Below are 14,310 nucleotides of genomic sequence, written 5' to 3' on the forward strand. Positions count from 1 at the left end.
GTGACCAACATGTGGCATCCACCATAACGGAATGCCATTAAGCTATTGGGTCGGCTTTTGGATCCGATAACCCGTTAACAGCCCCGACCAATGGGGATTTTCCACGTGTAAAATCATCATTGGCTGGAGGAAACACGTGTCAGCTCACCGTTGGAACAGATGTCATCCGCTCATTGGACCGAAGGCGCCTATGATATGGCGACACGTGGCACAGCCCAATAGAGGCCCATTCATGTGAAAAGTCCGGCCCATTTGACTTGGTCAAAAGGTGGTGGGCCGGCCCATGGAAAGCTTGTTAACAGCCTGTTCGCATATAGCCCATTTACAACCCGCTAACCCAGGGCCTGTTATGCCCTATCCGAATTAGGCCTGGTAGCGTCATCTGGGCCGTCCAATATGATTCAGCCCATTTTAACTTCCGGCCCATATGTGGCCCATGACTTCTTTCGGCGCATATGAGGACCTTTGTAACTCTTGGCCCATTAACGGTCCGTGGTGAAAATGGCCCGTAATGAACTGTGTATCACTTTATACCCATTAATGGCCCGTTATTCCATTGGGCCGTTTCCAGCCCAAGTTATCTTTCGGCCTTCTCAGGGCCCATTGATTCTTGGGCTCATTTGCAGCATTCGGTTATATACGACCTGTTATTATCATTTTCTGCTTGTGGGCCAAATTCAGCCCGTCGTTACAGTTGGCCCGTTTGTGGACCGTTAATACGCTGGGCCGTTTTCATGTCAAAAAAACCCGTTGGGCTGTTTTCGTAGAGTTATCAAATACGGTCTATTAACGGCCCGTTATGGTCCACGAATAGTATGGCCCATGATTGGCGAAATGATGATATGCCTCGTAGAAGGCCCATGGATCCTAAGGCCCGTATGAGGCCCATGGATAGTACGACCTGTAGAAGGCCCATGGATCGTATGGCCCGTAGAAGGCCCATGGACCCTACAGCCCGTAGAAGGCCCATGGACCCTAAGGCCCGTATAGAAGGCCGATGTATCCTACGGCCGGACGAAGGCCCATGGATCATCCGTCCTGCAGGAGGCCCATGGTTACAACAGTCCGTGTGTTGCCATGATTATTTTGGCCTAGTTACCAAAAATAGGCTATTGTGGCCACTAGAAAAAAGAGAAAAAGAACTGCAGTGACTACAAGAAAACAACTAAACAAGACAATAAGGAAATAAATAAGCAAGCAATTAACGCTAGCCTATTACCGCTATTACATAGATTACATCCACTGGGCATCAAAGTTCGCCACCAGTGCAAATATAGGGAACAAATTAGCACATTACATACACTGGTTGTCAAAATTAGCCACCAGTGCAAATAAACGCGGCAGCAAAACAAGAGCATAACTGAAACAACTTCAGAAGAGCTCAAGAAACGTTATCATGAGTATCCACCATGCTGGCAATAAGCTTAGCAAGCTGATTAGCTTTGTCCTGTTTGGCGTTAAAATCCTCCAACGCTTGCTGTTGCACCAGAAAGTATGCATCTGAATGCTCCAGGGACTTCCATAGTCCTTCCGCTTCTTGTCGCAGCACAGCTGATCGATGTCTTTCAGCTTGTAGTTGAGACTCAAGAAACCGAACTGATTCAGACAGTGGGTTTGAATAGCTTGTGCAAGTGGTAGTGGCCAGTAACTCGAACAATAAACCAAGACTGGACTTTGGGGTTGTCTTGCTGTCTTCAAGATAGTCTTCCTTAGTTGTTTTATCAGCTTTGTTGGAGACCAACAAGGATGTGTCACTATCCTAAACCTTATCTGCATTACTTCCTTTACCATTTCTTAATAAGGCACTCTTCCCCAATATTCTGTCAGCATTCTAAAAGAAGAAACAAGCAGACACATAACAAGGTTAGCATGTACTAGTATATGAAACTCATTTCGGTGAACCAGTTCATTAGTAAGGTGGACAGGATTAAACTACCAAGTCTTCTATTGCTAAGTACTAGTACATAGTAAAAGCATCAAACAAACATATATCTATGTCCTATGGTCACTGCATTGTCTTGCCAAATCAAAATAGAGACACGGTTCAACTCATATCAGTTCAAGGCAAAGCAGCAGTGAAAGAATACAAAGCGTGGGAAACTACATAGCACAACAAGATTTCAGATGGGTACCACGGGTCTACATGTACACAACACTATTGGCTCTGTTGTGATGCTAGTAATGTGCATGATATGAAAGTCAACTGTATACACAATTGAAATTGAAATCAACAAAGCTATTGATAAGAGCAAACATGTTAAAGAAACATGCGTGAACATACCTGCTGTGCCATTGGAGTTTCGATTGGATCCTTCAATTTAAAAATAAGTTTGTATGAGTAAATACAGTGATACAAGAGCAAAGCAATCATAGTTAAAAAAGGCGCGCCTAAGCGAGCGCTTAAGCGCGCCTAGGCTCTAGGCGTTGGCAAAACGCATTGCACATAACTACGCATAATCTGTGCATAACTGCGCATAAGCATGCGCTTTGGTCAGTAAAGCGCAAGGCGGTGGCAAAATGCACAATGAACACCTAGCGCTTTTTTGAACTATGATAGCAATGGAATCTTAAATTAGAACAGTTGTTCTTCAGGTTTAGGCACATGTTCTACATGAACAGAGTACAGTAAGACGCAAGAATATAATACTTAAAATAGAAAATGAGCTCATAGACCTTACCACATTCTTGGTTCTGGACCAGTACAGAACAAGGCGTTCCCAGTCATCGTCCAGTAAATGTGTCTCAGGAGAACGTAAGGGAATTTGATGAGTTTCTTTGCCGGTGAAGTACATTTTCTTTAGGTAATTCCGATACTGCCACCAAGCATTCTTGAAGATAGCAGAGGTATTAGCACAGGTTACCTCATCCTGAGTTTCCAAATCGGTCCTTCTCTACAGAGAAAAATGGGAAAATTTGCTGTATTATAACCATCATGGAGGTAGGATGTATGGGACGAAGCAAAGTAATTGCCATGAATAACATTACTTACACATAACTCCTGGACAAACACCTGCAACTGGCATTTTCTTCATCTTCAGTATAATATTACCAAGATGGGAAGATACACACATACGATTTAACAACATCAAATGCGATAGATGCTAAACAACGACTAGCTAGTTGTGCTTCCTCCACAGGAATAGGCGTACTAACTGGTGGAGTTGGGGTTTCTCGTGATAGTACTGGCCCTTTGGGCACTGGAGCTGCCTTACTAACTGCTCTTGTTTGGGAGCTCTGTGGTGGAGATGGTGCTGTGTCAACAGGAACTGGGTTACTATCGGCTGGCGTTGGGGTTAGATTTGGTGAAGCTGGTTCTCTGTCCATCGCAGTAGGGGTACAATCTGCAGAGTTTGGGTTATGTGTGGTAGGGCTGGTTCTTGTGCATGTACAACCGGGGTGCTATCTCCACCAAGAGGTAGCACTATTTTATTTGAAGACCGTGTTTTTAGTCCGCTAGATACTGGCATCACCTGCTCCAATTCAAATGGCTGATAAATAGGAAACATAGTTGAATGTACAGACATTGTATGAGAGACAGATGCAATAGATAGTGTGGAAAAAAGAGGGCATGAAATAGTTGACATGTATATTGTTTAACTAAAACGGATAGCATGACATAATTTCACATATATGATGTCTATCTAAACTGGATAGCATAGCATAACATAATTCAAAGATATGATGAATAACTAAACATGATCGCATGACATAATTGACCTACATGTTATCTAAGTAATCAGGATCACATCATTTAATTCACATATGTGATTTATATGCTAAACAGAGGGCATTCGATATGATGTCTGAACTAAGAACATCGTGTTGAATATTGTGTATATGATGTCTAAACTATGCAATGCAAGACACCGTATGCATGATATGAGCAGTATAACCGTGCCAAGTTAGAGCATACACCTCAGTGGGGGAATAGGACTGGTCATCTGTCTCTGATCCATCTCTGAGGAGCTATCGGGACCCAACAAGAGATCTGCTTCGACAGGTAGCACTGTCTGCTCTGAAGGCCTTGTTTTCACTCCAGATTTTTCCATCTCCCACCCAAATGGTTGATTCACAGGAAGAGTAGTTTAATGTACAAACATTGTCGACAAATGGAAATGTAATGAAGAAAAGGATGGGCAAGATATCATTCAAATATATGATGCCTGGTTAAACAGGATGGCATTGCACATTTCACATATATTATGGCTGGCTAAAAGACATGATACTGCATAATTCGCATATATGATATAGAAACTAAACAGGTGGCATTACATAACATGTCTAAACTAAGCATATGATATATATGATGTCAAAACTAGGCACTGCAAGGCAACATATGCATGATATGACTAACATCATCATGCCACGGTAGAGCAAACACCTTGGGGGTAAATAGGAGTGGTCAGCGGCGTCTGAATCCGCCTCAGAACAGATATCTTCCTCCGGATTACAATCTAGAGAGGGGTGGGGAGGGTTTGCCATTGAACCCACCATGGAGCGATGTCTGCATGACATTGTATTGCCGCGCAAAACTCTTCTCTTTTTCTCTACATGTTCAGCATGACTGTGTACAATATCTGACATGCATACGGAAAAATATGGTGAGATTATGTAAGGAGAGCATGCCGAAATTTAGAGTGATGGTAACAACCAGTGGATCAACGTTTTTCTGTTGAACAAAAATAGCCCTAATGGATCGACGTGAATGTATAGTAATAAGTGATGCAACAAGTGTACAACCTCTTTGCCGTAGCCATGCCGACCTCAGCATCATTGGGTTGGTCGCTGAAGCAGTTGAGGCAGAGGTGGCTGTCGGAGCTGTGGAGGAAGATCTGAGGAATCTGTAGACGGCGTCCAGGGCACTGCTCTGTTGTGATGGATCATTCTGTCGTTGGAGCAGCTCCGGTGAGCCATAAGACATCAAGGCTGAAGAAGCACAAGACAAACATCGTCAATCTCAAGTGGGATTCTAATAGCATCTCCAATAGATGATGTAAAATGGATGTAAAATTAACATCACCAAAAACCACCTGACTACAACAGATGAGGTAAAAACTGTTGACTCTGAACTTAAGTGTCGAAACTGAAATTTACTGTGGAATCTGAATGCTACTGTCGAAACTGAACGCAATGGTAGCAGAGAGGCACTTGACATGTAGTTTAGGGAGGGCCTGCAGTTCATCTTCAACTTGCAACCCCCTAAGCCGCCAGCTACCACCGGCCGAAACGCCGGCCCCAGCGCCGCCTCGCCGCCTCGAAACAACTCGCCACCACCGCCCCAGCCAACCCTCTAGGCTCCCCGCCCCCACCCTGAACCCTAAGATAGATAGTGGTGTGTTGGGGAACGTAGTAATTTCAAAAAATTTCCTACGCACATGCAAGATCATGGTGATGCATAGCAACGAGAGGGGAGAGTGTGATCTACGTACCCTTGTAGACCAACAGCGGAAGCGTTAGCACAACGCGGTTGATGTACTCGTACGTCTTCATGGCCCGACCGATCAAGCACCGAAACTACGGCACCTCCGAGTTCTAGCACACGTTCAGCTCGATGACGATCCCCGGACTCCGATCTAGCAAAGTGTCAGGGAAGAGTTCCGTCAGCACGACGGCGTGGTGACGATCTTGATGTACTACCGTCGCAAGGCTTTGCCTAAGCACCGCTACAATATTATCGAGGATTATGGTGGAAGGGGGCACCGCACACGGCTAAGAATATGCTCACGTGGATCAACTTGTGTGTCTAGGGGTGCCCCCTTCCCCCGTATATAAAGGAGCAGGGGGAGGTGTAGCCGGCCAGGAGGAGGGCGCGCCAGGAGGAGTCCTACTCCCACCGGGAGTAGGATCCCCCCTTTCCTAGTTGGAATAGGATTCGGGAGGGGGAAAGAGGAGAGAGAGAAGGAAGGGGGGCGCCGCCCCCCTCTCCTTGTCCTATTCGGACTAGGGGGGGAGGGGCGCGCGGCCCAGCCCTAGCCACCTCTCCTCTCTTCCACTAAAGCCCACTAAGGCCCATATATCTCCCGGGGGGTTCCGGTAACCTCCCGGTACTCCGGTAAAATCCCGATTTCACCCGGAACACTTCCGATATCCAAATATAGGCTTCCAATATATCAATCTTTATGTCTCGGCCATTTGAGACTCCTCGTCATGTCCGTGATCACATCCGGGACTCCGAACAAACTTCGGTACATCAAAATGCATAAACTCATAATATAACTATCATCAAAACCTTAAGCGTGCGGACCCTACGGGTTCGAGAACAATGTATACATGACCGAGACACGTCTCCGGTCAATAACCAATAGCGGAACCTGGATGCTCATATTGGCTCCCACATATTCTACGAAGATCTTTATCAGTCAGACCGCATAACAACATACGTTGTTCCCTTTGTCATCGGTATGTTACTTGCCCGAGATTCGATCGTCGGTATCTCAATACCTAGTTCAATCTCGTTACTGGCAAGTCTCTTTACTCATTTCATAATACATCATCTTGCAACTAACTCATTAGTTGTAATGCTTGCAAGGCTTATGGGATGTGCATTACCAAGAGGGCCCAGAGATACCTCTCCAACAATCGGAGTGACAAATCCTAATCTCGAAATACACCAACCCAACATGTACCTTTGGAGACACCTGTAGAGCTCCTTTATAATCACCCAGTTACGCTGTGACGTTTGGTAGCACACAAAGTGTTCCTCCGGCAAACGGGAGTTGCATAATCGCATAGTCATAGGAACATATATAAGTCATGAAGAAAGCAATAGCAACATATTAAACGATCGGGTGCTAAGGTAATGGAATGGGTCATGTCAATGACATCATTCTCCTAATGATATGATCCCATTAATCAAATGACAATCACATGTCTATGGTTAGGAAACATAACCATCTTCGATTAACGAGCTAGTCAAGTAGAGGCATACTAGTGATGTTTGGTTTGTGTATGTATTCACACAAGTATTATGTTTTCGGATAATACAATTATAGCATGAATAATAAACATTTATCATGATATAAGGAAATAAAATAATAACATTTCTATTGCCTCTAGGGCATATTTCCTTCAGTCTCCCACTTGCACTAGAGTCAATAATCTAGATTACACAGTAATGATTCTAACACCCATGGAGCTTTGGTGCTGATCATGTTTTTCTCGTGGAAGAGGCTTAGTCAACGGGTCTGCTATATTCAGATCCGTATGTATCTTGCAAATCTCTATGTCTCCCACCTGGACTAGATCCCGGATGGAATTGAAGCGTCTCTTGATGTGCTTGGTTCTCTTGTGAAATCTGGATTCCTTTGCCAAGGCAATTGCACCAGTATTGTCACAAAAGATTTTCACTGGACCCGATGCAATAGGTATGACACCTAGATCGGATATGAACTCCTTCATCCAGACTCCTTCGTTTGCTGCTTCCGAAGCAGCTATGTACTCCGCTTCACATGTAGATCCTGCCACAACGCTTTGTTTAGAACTGCACCAACTGATAGCTCCACCGTTTAATGTAAACACGTATCCGGTTTGCGATTTAGAATCGTCCGGATCAGTGTCAAAGCTTGCATCAACGTAACCATTTACGATGAGCTCTTTGTCACCTCCATATATGAGAAACATATCCTTAGTCCTTTTCATGTATTTTAGGATGTTCTTGACCGCTGTCCAGTGATCCACTCCTGGATTACTTTGGTACCTCCCTGCTAGACTTATAGCAAGACACACATCAGGTCTAGTACATAGCATCACATACATGATAGAGCCTATGGCTGAAGCATAGGGAACATCTTTCATTTTCTCTCTATCTTCTGCATTGGTCGGGGATCGAGTCTTACTCAATTTCACACCTTGTAACATAGGCAAGAATCCTTTCTTTGCTTGATCCATTTTGAACTTCTTCAAAACTTTGTCAAGGTATGTGCTTTGTGAAAGTCCAATTAAGCATCTTGATCTATCTCTATAGATCTTAATGCCCAATATGTAAGCCGCTTCACCGAGGTCTTTCATTGAAAAACTCTTATTCAAGTATCCTTTTATGCTATCCATAAATTCTATATCATTTCCGATTAGCAATATGTCATCTACATATAATATCAGAAATGCTACAGAGCTCCCACTCACTTTCTTGTAAATACAGGCTTCTCCAAAAGTCTGTATAAAACCAAATGCTTTGATCACACTATCAAAGCGTTTATTCCAACTCCGAGAGGCTTGCACCAGTCCATAAATGGATCGCTGGAGCTTGCACACTTTGTTAGCTCCCTTTGGATCGACAAAACCTTCTGGCTGCATCATATACAACTCTTCTGGCAAAAATCCATTCAGGAATGCAGTTTTGACATCCATTTGCCAAATTTCATAATCATAAAATGCAGCAATTGCTAACATGATTCGGACAGACTTAAGCATCGCTACGGGTGAGAAGGTCTCATCATAGTCAATCCCTTGAACTTGCTGAAAACGTTTTGCGACAAGTCGAGCTTTGTAGACAGTAATATTACCGTCAGCGTCAGTCTTCTTCTTGAAGATCCATTTATTCGCAATTGCTTTCCGATCATTCGGCAAGTCAACCAAAGTCCATACTTTGTTCTCATACATGGAGCCCATCTCGGATTTCATGGCTTCAAGCCATTTTGCGGAATCTGGGATCACCATCGCTTCTTCATAGTTCGTAGGTTCATCATGATCTAGTAGCATGACTTCCAGAATAGGATTACCGTACCACTCTGGCACGGATCTTACTTTAGTAGATCTACGAGGTTCAGTAGTATCTTGTTCTAAAGTTTCATGATCATTATCATTAGCTTCCTCACTAATTGGTGTAGGTGTCACAGAAACTGGTTTCTGTGATGTACTACTTTCCAATAAGGGAGCAGGTACAGTTACCTTGTCAAGTTCTACTTTCCTCCCACTCACTTCTTTCGAGAGAAAGTCCTTCTCTAGAAAGTTTCTGAATTTAGAAACAAAAGTCTTGCCTTCGGATCTGTGATAGAAGGTGTATCCAATAGTTTCCTTTGGATATCCTATGAAGACACATTTCTCCGATTTGGGTTCGAGCTTATCAGGTTGAAGTTTTTTCACATAAGCATCGCAGCCCCAAACTTTCAGAAACGACAACTTTGGTTTCTTGCCAAACCACAGTTCATATGGTGTCGTCTCAACGGATTTTGATGGTGCCCTATTTAACGTGAATGCGTCCATCTCTAGAGCATATTCCCAAAACAATAGCGGTAAATCAGTAAGAGACATCATAGATCGCACCATATCTAGTAAAGTACGATTATGACGTTCGAACACACCATTACGCTGTGGTGTTCCGGGTGGCGTGAGTTGCGAAACTATTCCACATTGTTTTAAATGTACACCAAACTCGTAACTCAAATATTCTCCTCCACGATCAGATCGTAGGAATTTTATTTTCTTGTTACGATGATTTTCAACTTCACTCTAAAATTCTTTGAACTTTTCAAATGTTTCAGACTTATGTTTCATTAACTAGATATACCCATATCTTCTTAAGTCATCTGTGAAGGTGAGAAAATAACGATATCCGCCACGAGCCTCAACATTCATCAGACCACATACATCTGTATGTATGATTTCCAATAAATCTGTTGCTCTCTCCATAGTACCGGAGAACGGTGTTTTTGTCATCTTACCCATAAGGCACGGTTCGCAAGTACCAAGTGATTCATAATCAAGTGGTTCCAAAAGCCCATCAGTATGGAGTTTCTTCATGCGCTTTATACCGATATGATCCAAACGGCAGTGCCACAAATAAGTTGCACTATCATTATCAACTCTGCATCTTTTGGTTTCAACACTATGAATATGTGTGTCACTACTATCGAGATTTAATAAGAATAGACCACTCTTTAAGGGTGCATGACCATAAAAGATATTACTCATTTAAATAGAACAACCATTATTCTCTGATTTAAATGAATAACCGTCTCGCCTCAAACAAGATCCAGATATAATGGTCATGCTTAACGCTGGCACCAAATAACAATTATTTAGGTCTAATACTAATCCCGAAGGTAGATGTAGAGGTAGCGTGTCGACTGACATCACATCGACTTTGGAACCATTTCCCACGCGCATCGTCACCTCGTCCTTAGCCAATCTTCGCTTAATCCGTAGTCCCTGTTTCGAGATGCAAATATTAGCAACAGAACCAGTATCAAATACCCAGGTGCTACTGCGAGCATTAGTAAGGTACACATCAATAACATGTATATCACATATACCTTTGTTCACCTTGCCATCCTTCTTATCCGCCAAATACTTGGGGCAGTTCCGCTTCCAGTGACAAGTCTGCTTGCAGTAGAAGCACTCAGTTTCAGGCTTAGGTCCAGGTTTGGGTTTCTTCTCTTGAGTAGCAACTTGCTTGCTGTTCTTTTTGAAGTTCCCCTTCTTCTTCCCTTTGCCCTTTTTCTTGAAACTAGTGGTCTTGTTGACCATCAACACTTGATGCTCCTTCTTGATTTCTACCTCCGCAGCTTTCAGCATTGCGAAGAGCTCGGGAATAGTCTTATTCATCCCTTGCATATTATAGTTCATCACGAAGCTCTTGTAGCTTGGTGGCAGTGATTGGAGAATTCTGTCAATGACGCAATCATTTGGAAGATTAACTCCCAACTGAATCAAGGGATTATTATACCCAGACATTTTGAGTATATGCTCACTGACAGAACTATTCTCCTCCATCTTGCAGCTATAGAACTTATTGGAGACTTCATATCTCTCAATCCGGGCATTTGCTTGAAATATTAACTTCAACTCCTGGAACATCTCATATGCTCCATGACGTTCAAAGCGTCGTTGAAGTCCCGATTCTAAGCCGTAAAGCATGGCACACTGAACTATCGAGTAGTCATCAGCTTTGCTCTGCCAGACGTTCATAACATCTGGTGTTGCTCCAGCAGCAGGCCTGGCACCCAGTGGTGCTTCCAGGACGTAATTCTTCTGTGCAGCAATGAGGATAATCCTCAAGTTACGGACCCAGTCCGTGTATTTGCTACCATCATCTTTCAATTTTGCTTTCTCAAGGAATGCATTAAAATTCAATGGAACAACAGCACATGCCATCTATCTACAATCAAACATAAACAAGCAAGATACTATCAGGTACTAAGTTTCATGATAAATTTAGGTTCAATTAATCATATTACTTAAAGAACTCCCACTTAGATAGACATCCCTCTAATCCTCTAAGTGATTACGTGATCCAAATCAACTAAACCATGTCCGATGATCACGTGAGATGGAGTAGTTTCATTGGTGAACATCACTATGTTGATCATATCTACTATATGATTCACGCTCGACCTTTCGGTCTCCGTGTTCCGAGGCCATATCTGTATTTGCTTGGCTCGTCAAGTATAACCTGAGTATTCCGCGTGTGCAACTGTTTTGCACCTGTTGTATTTGAACATAGAGCCTATCACACCCGATCATCACGTGGTGTCTTAGCACGAAGAACTTTCGCAACGGTGCATACTCAGGGAGAACACTTCTTGATAATTAGTGAGAGATCATCTTATAATGCTACCGTCAATCAAAGCAAGATAAGATGCATAAAAGATAAACATCACATGCAATCAATATAAGTGAGATGATATGGCCATCATCATCTTGTGCTTGTGATCTCCATCTTTGAAGCACCGTCGTGATCACCATCGTCACCGGCGCGACACCTTGATCTCCACGGTAGCATCGTTGTCGTCTCGCCAATCTTATGCTTCCACGACTATCACTACCGCTTAGTGATAAAGTAAAGCATTACAGCGCGATTGCATTGCATACAATAAAGCGACAACCATATGGCTCCTGCCAGTTGCTGATAACTCGGTTACGAAACATGATCATCTCATACAATAAAATTTAGCATCATGTCTTGACCATATCACATCACAACATGCCCTGCAAAAACAAGTTAGACGTCCTCTACTTTGTTGTTGCAAGTTTTACGTGGCTGCTACGGGCTTAAGCAAGAACCAATCTTACCTACGCATCAAAACCACAACGATAGTTTGTCAAGTTGGTGCTGTTTTAACCTTCGCAAGGACCGGGCGTAGCCACACTCGGTTCAACTAAAGTTGGAGAAACTGTCACCCGCTAGCCACCTTTATGCAAAGCACGTTGGGAGAACCGATCTCGCATAAGTGTACGCGTAATGTCGGTCCGGGCTGCTTCGTCCAACAATACCGGCGAACCAAAGTATGACATGCTGGTAAGCAGTATGACTTATATCGCCCACAACTCACTTGTGTTCTACTCGTGCATATAACATCAACACATAAAACCTAGGCTCGGATGCCACTGTTGGGGAACGTAGTAATTTCAAAAAAATTCCTACGCACACGCAAGATCATGGTGATGCATAGCAACGAGAGGGGAGAGTGTGATCTACGTACCCTTGTAGACCGACAGCGGAAGCGTTAGCACAACGCGGTTGATGTAGTCGTACGTCTTCACGGCCCGACCAATCAAGCACCAAAACTACGGCACCTCCGAGTTCTAGCACACGTTCAGCTCGATGACGATCCCCGGACTCCGATCCAGCAAAGTGTCGGGGAAGAGTTCCGTCAGCACGACGGCGTGGTGACGATCTTGATGTACTACCGTCACAGGGCTTCGCCTAAGCACCGCTACAATATTATCGAGGATTATGGTGGAAGGGGGCACCGCACACGGCTAAGAATATGATCACGTGGATCAACTTGTGTGTAGGGGTGCCCCCTTCCCCCGTATATAAAGGAGCACGGGGAGGTGTGGCCGGCCAGGAGGAGGGCGCGCCAGGAGGAGTCCTACTCCCACCGGGAGTAGGATTCCCCCCCTTTCCTAGTTGGAATAGGATTCAAGAGGGGGAAAGAGGAGAGAGAGAAGGAAGGGGGGGGGGGGCGCCGCCCCCCTCTCCTTGTCCTATTCGGACTAGGGGTGAGGGGCGTGCGGCCCAGCCCTGGCCACCTCTCCTCTCTTCCACTAAAGCCCACTAAGGCCCATATATCTCCCGGGGGGTTCCGGTAACCTCCCGGTACTCCGGTAAAATCCTGATTTCACCCGGAACACTTCCGATATCCAAATATATGCTTCCAATATATCAATCTTTATGTCTCGACCATTTCGAGACTCCTCGTCATGTCCGTGATCGCATCTGGGACTCCGAACAAACTTCGGTACATCAAAATGCATAAACTCATAATATAACTATCATCAAAACCTTAAGCGTGCGGACCCTACGGGTTCGAGAACAATGTAGACATGACCGAGACACGTCTCCGGTCAATAACCAATAGCGGAACCTGGATGCTCATATTGGCTCCCACATATTCTACGAAGATCTTTATCGGTCAGACCGCATAACAGCATACGTTGTTCCCTTTGTCATCGGTATGTTACTTGCCCGAGATTCAATCGTCGGTATCTCAATACCTAGTTCAATCTCATTACCGGAAAGTCTCTTTACTCGTTTCTTAATACATCATCTTGCAAGTAACTCAGTAGTTGTAATGCTTGCAAGGCTTATGTGATGTGCATTACAGAGAGAGCCCAGAGATACCTCTCCGACAATCGGAGTGACAAATCCTAATCTCGAAATACGACAACCCAACATGTACCTTTGGAGACACCTGCAGAGCTCCTTTATAATCACCCAGTTACGTTGTGACATTTGGTAGCACACAAAGTGTTCCTCCGGCAAACAGGAGTTGCATAATCTCATAGTCATAGGAACATGTATAAGTCATGAAGAAAGCAATAGCAAGATATTAAATGATCGGGTGCTAAGCTAATGGAATGGGTCATGTCAATCACATCATTCTCCTAATGATGTGATCCCATTAATCAAATGACAGCACATATCTATGGTGAGGAAACATAACCATCTTCGATTAACGAGCTAGTCAAGTAGAGGCATACTAGTGACGTTTGGTTTGTCTATGTATTCACACAAGTATTATGTTTCCGGATAATACAATTCTAGCATGAATAATAAACATTTATCATGATATAAGGAAATAAAATAATAACATTATTATTGCCTCTAGGGGATCGACGTGAATGTATAGTAATAAGTGATGCAACAAGTGTACAACCTATTTGCCGTAGCCGTGTCGACCTCAGCATCATTGGGTTGGTCGCTGAAGCAATTGAGGCAGAGGTGGCTGTCGGAGCTGTGGAGGAAAATCTGAGGAATCTGTAGACGGCGTCCAGGGCACTCCTCTATTGTGATGGATCGTTCTGTCGTTGGAGCAGCTCCGGTGAGCCATAAGACGTCAAGGCTGAAGCAGCACAAGACAAACATCA

This window comes from Triticum dicoccoides, chromosome 5A, assembly GCF_002162155.2.
Source record: "Triticum dicoccoides isolate Atlit2015 ecotype Zavitan chromosome 5A, WEW_v2.0, whole genome shotgun sequence".
In the NCBI taxonomy this organism is placed as follows: Eukaryota; Viridiplantae; Streptophyta; class Magnoliopsida; order Poales; family Poaceae; genus Triticum; species Triticum dicoccoides.